The 5,482-nt window shown below is 42.8% G+C and overlaps 1 long non-coding RNA gene across 1 annotated transcript in view; it reads left to right on the top strand.

Moving 5' to 3' along the window:
- Positions 1-835: 835 nt before the first annotated feature.
- The window catches only part of LOC310714424, a 15,624-nt gene continuing 10,977 nt past the window's right edge, over positions 836-5,482 (top strand). Inside the window, exons 1-2 of the long non-coding RNA XR_014529742.1 lie at positions 836-941; positions 4,141-4,242. This is a non-coding gene — a long non-coding RNA (uncharacterized lncRNA). The remainder of the gene's footprint in view (positions 942-4,140; positions 4,243-5,482) is intronic.

Here is a 5,482-nt window from a genome sequence, read left to right as displayed (position 1 = left end):
GGTTTTTTTTTTTGGGGGGGGGGAGTAGTTTTGAACATTTTTTTCAGTTCATTATAAATCGTTTCCCAACACTTTTACCTTTTTACATGTCCACCACATGTGGAAGAATGTTCCCTCCACTTCTTTACACTTCCAACACATATCTGATACTGTTTCATAAATCTTAGCCACCTACTCGGAGTTAAATACCATCTACGAATCATTTTCAAACCACTTGTTTCATATTTTACACTGCTAGATGTTCCTTAACCAATAGCCAGTCTTTGAGCCTTCTGTTTCATTCTTGGAGAGAACGAGCTTTTCAGTCCTACTTTTGCCTGCTCAACATAAAACCCATGGGGCTTACTCGTAGGTGCATACAGGACAGAAGCCTAAAACTGTCAACACAATGCACTGAAAGTGAAACAAGACCAGTCAACTCTTTTTGCTCTGGGTGTCTTGAAATTCCTACTCAACCACACCAGGGGAACACCACCAAATTCCTTATTGCCTACAACAGATACTCTCCATCTTAGAACACAAAATCTTCTTCATAAATATCACTTATTTATTCTTTACCAAGGCAGGATGCTTTGCCACAGTGAAGTAATTTCCTCCACCATCCCAACAGCCTCCAAAACATGTGCTTTGTCTCATTTTATATTTCAGTTAATAATATATGACCATATACTGTTATACTGCTGCAGTTAAGGTGGGGCAGAGCTGAAAAGATGTGCCTTTGATTTTTCAATTGAGCACTGCTGAGATGAGGTCGCAGTGACCTCACAATGAGGCTATAGTGACCTCACAATAAGCCTAGCCTCAATGACACACACAGTGAAAGTGTTTATATGAACTATAACTCACACAGAGTTTTACAGATCTCAGTATCTACAGCTAAGATACTGGCAGATCTCAACAATGACAATTAAGAGAAGAACAATTCTGTTTACCTTGGGTAAGTGAGTTATATGATGGTGGCAATGGGATGGTTGCTGTCTAATAGCAATTGGACTCCATTAGATCTTATTTCCTTTGGGGCAATTGTCTGCATATAATTTGTTTATTAAAAAACATTTCAAGGCTGCCTTTATGAGTAAAACTTACTCAAGACTGCTTATGTAAAAATAACAGATAAAATACAGCCCCAATGATAAGAGAATACAATACAAAACCTCTCATAAAACTCGCATTAAGAAAACCAACAGTAGGAGCATATCAATTTCCCCATGGCTACCAATCCAAAAGACCTCAATAGCAGGATAGAGTCAGTGAAAATAAGTAGGTCTTCAGTACTGTTCTGAAAAGTTGTAGTAGCACTACACTTCAGTTACATGATCCAGACAAAGACAATCCTTTGCACTCCTATTGAATTTAATTGGTTTTAGACACTGAACTGTTCCCTTTCAGTGTGGATATGTCTTGGTATTACTGTCCATTACTATGACGCTCGTCAGACTAATTTAAGTCCATGGACAATAGCCATTGATTTCACTGGATCTATTCTCCCCATCCCCCAACTTTTATAGGTTTTATTTATTTTTCCCAAGAAAAATAAGACCAAAAACCTCCAGACTCCCAGGGGAGTCCCCCCTTTTTTAGTATCAACTACATTTTACACCTGACTATCTGCCACTAGGGACGTGGGTGGCGCTGTGGGTTAAACCACAGAGCCTAGGACTTGCCGACCAGAATGTCGGCGGTTCGAATCCCCGCAACGGGGTGAGCTCCCGTTGCTCGGTCCCTGCTCCTGCCAACCTAGCAGTTTGAAAGCACGTCAAAGTGCAAGTAGATAAATAGGTACCACTCCGGTGGGAAGGGAAACGGCATTTCCGTGCACTGCTCTGGCTCGCCAGAAGCGACTTAGTCATGCTGGCCACATGACCCGGAAGCTGTACGCTGGCTCCCTCGGCGAATAAAGCGAGATGAGCACTGCAACCCCAGAGTCGGTCACGACTGGACCTAATGGTCAGGGGTCCCTTTACTTTTACCTTACAAACAGCCCAGGGATCAATCAGTACCCCCTCCCTGCCTTCCTTGCACCTATCTGAAGAAATGCCTTTTGGGGTGGGTCAGGAGTGAGAAGGCAAAAGATGCTTTGACAGATGGTACCAGCACAGGAATGTGTGTGTCGAATTCATCCATCCATGAAAGTGGGGTGGAAGGTCGACATGTGTCTAAAAAATGGGAGATTGGAACACTGTGCATCTGAGAAATCCATCATTTGAACCTAAAGGCAAGTCACTGGATCTATTCTGAGCAGCGCTTGGTTGGCTATCACCCTAATTCTGCTGAAATTTGTAATAGGAATAAATCCTGCCTTGCAACTTGTGGATATCCTCATTTGTACATCTTGCAAGTATTAATCAGACTAGCTAGAATAGGGATGGGGAACCCAACAACCCCCTCCCCCCCCCAGTTTGTTGGAGGCCATGTTTCACTGGCCCAGCCAACATGGTCAGGAGTGAGGAATTATGGGAGTTGTAGTCCAAAGATCACCTGTTTCCCCACCTTAATCTAGAAGACCCTGATAAAAGTATGTGCATATGCCTCTTTAATATTAGTCTTTGCATTTTTGTTTTTGCTCGTAGGCCATGTAGAAGGTTGCTGGAGCTCCAGCCAGTGAGGTGGGCCCTTCCTCTCTAATCTTAGATGTGTTGGGTTTGGTTGTACTCACTTTATAGCTGCAGGGGGAGAACTTGGCACATGCCCAGGAACAAGACAGACTTCTGGTACTGAAAAGGTGTTGTAGCACTGGGTTTGGGGATAAATTAAGCCATGAATGGTGTTTTTATAAACAAAAAAACCCCAAAGAAAATTCTGAACTCAACTTGTAATTTTGAAAGAGAGCAAATTCTGCATTACCCGATGATATCACAGGAAACATATTTACTAGGCAGGTCTTTCCAGACCTGCGAGGACACCAGATGAAAAACTTGATTGGTCTGAGCAAGGGCATAGGCACATATTTAGGATTACAATTTTTCATTTTTTCATTTTTATTTCGATGTATCTGGCTTCCTTTCATCAAGCAACTATAGCAAGCAGTGCCACTAATGGGATTCCAGGAAACTGGATGCAAGTTAATGTAAAATTACTCAGTTTGCTTGTTTACAACTGGATTTATTGTCCTGCCCACGGCTAATTTTTGTTACATTAAACAAGAAAGATACCATGGCATTGATGGAAATTCTAACGATAGTCACTACCTCGGCTGGGAAGCCTCAAGTTGTTAGTAAGCCCATCAGGATTTATAAACTGAAATACAAGGTTTTCTTTTAAAAACGCACACACACAATAGGCTATATGCCTCGCTTTTACAAGTAGTGACTTTAATTAATGCATTTAAATAATGCATTTGGAATAACGTATTGGAACTATCTGTATACTGAACAGCTGCCATGACGCATTCCCTGAAGAAGTGGGAAATTAAGTATTGCCTGTAGATCACATGGATGAGGAGTGCCTATGCAAGCACATGTGTATGTTGCTGAAGTGTGTCACACACACACACACACACACACACACACACACACGTTGGCTCGATGTATTGAAAAATGACTAAGAATTTGCTGTTTTTTCATGACACCTGAATAGCCACCTCAGTCTGCCCGAAAGTAGGGCCAGGACATCACCTTACAGGCCCACTGCTGCAAATATATGCACACACACACACACACAAACATGACACTGGTGGCACTGTGGTCTAAATCACTGAGCCTCCTGGGCTTGCCGATTGGAAGGTCAGCAGTTCGAATCCGTGCGACGGGGTGAGCTCCTGTTGCTCTGTCCCAGATCCTGACAACCTAGCAGTTCCAAAGCACGCCAGCGCAAGTAGATAAATAGGTACCACTGCGGTGGGAAGGTAAATGGCGTTTTCGTGAGCTCTGGTATCTGTCACAGTGTCCTGTTGTGCCAGAAGCTGTTTAGTCATACTGGCCACATGACCTGGAAAGCTGTCTGCGAATAAACACTGGCTCCCTCAGCCTGAAGCGAGATGAGTGCTGTAACCCCATAGTCACCTTTGACTGGACTTAACCGTCCAGGGTTCTTTAACCCATTTTTACACACACACACCACACACACACAATTTCGTAATTCACACCTTCCCTTTGTCCTGGTCCCCCCCCTCAAGTGGGTTTTTCCTGTCTTTTATTCCAGTGATGAGCTCTTTAGGACCTGGGATCATGCCTCTTTTAAATTAAATGTCTCTGGCCTCCCCTGAGCTGTTCGGAAAAGGCTTTCAAGAAGACTGCACCCACGGTAACTGGCATGCAAAGTGGATCTGTCTCTTGGTGCCTTTTTAAGAAGCAAAAAAACAAGACGCCATTAGACATCAAACTTCCCACTTAACAGAGAAGTCTCCTGACAACTCTGTTTCAGATACCTGATGAATTAAAAGCCATGTCTTTAAAAGCTGCACAAATTCTTGGTATCCTTGAGCGGTTCAGCAAGGTTGGTGCACCAGAGACTGAAATAGATGATTACAGCCTTGAGGCCTTGCCACAAATTGAATAGAAAGTATTGCATTTTATTGTAATCTCTCTCTAGTCTTTCTTGGATTCGAAGCCCGTTGACCTTTCTTCTGCACATCTTTTTTATTTTATTTTTAAGAATACTGAAATAATATAATTCACAATTGCTGAGCTGATAGAGCCTAGGCTGGCTTCGATGGGCATCAGGGTGAAGCTGCCTCCCTTGGGAATTAGGCATATATGAAGGTAGGAGAGAGAGGTTTGGAAGAGTCTTACTCTTTTGTTGCAGAGTTAGCACAATGACAATCCCTCTGAGCACATATGCATTGCAAATCAGTGAAGATTTTACTCACAGTTTCAGAAGTTACTGCAAATAAGTCTTCATCCGTAGGCAGAAAAATAAAGTGGGAAAGTGTTCCAAAAGAAAGAACTTGGTTTCCTTACAAAAGAATCATGCAATCTTAAGATGCAAGCAGCAAAAATATCTTTTAAGAGAGATTTTCCATTCATGAAATTTTTCTTGCAGCTGGCAGCTCCAGCTATCTTGAGGAAGGGCTGAGAGAGGGAGGGAAGGAGGAAGTAAAGGCTAGTCTAAGCCACCCATGGCAACTTGAGCTCAGGGCTCAGGTTAACCCTTCCATGCACACAAGTGTGAGTCAGTAACTGTATACTGCAACAAGAATTCGTATCTGAATGCTACAGCAAACATGTTGGATCTAGCAGGGTGGGGGGGGGGCTTTTGGGATCTGCTTCAGGTGGAAAAATGGTTGGGGCAGGCACTAGAAGGAGAATGAGAAGTGCTGTATTTTTATTTTAATGGCTAGCCTTATGGTGGCCAGATAATAGTTGTATGGGGTAAACCAGTTCTAGGTGAGACCAGCAGGAAAAGGAAGCTAAGAGGTCTCTGACTAGTTTCCATTTTGTATATAGCTTTGGAGCAGCGCACTGCTAAGTAAAGTTTATTAGTTTAATTCAGTCTCTGTGGACCATTTGTAATCTTGCAAATACTACATGGTGTGAAAAGACAA

This window comes from Podarcis liolepis (genome assembly GCF_965112155.1).
Source record: "Podarcis liolepis genome assembly, chromosome: 8".
In the NCBI taxonomy this organism is placed as follows: Eukaryota; Metazoa; Chordata; class Lepidosauria; order Squamata; family Lacertidae; genus Podarcis; species Podarcis liolepis.
The sequence above is the reverse complement of the archived record's forward strand: the minus strand, read 5'-3'. Positions and strand labels throughout refer to the sequence as shown.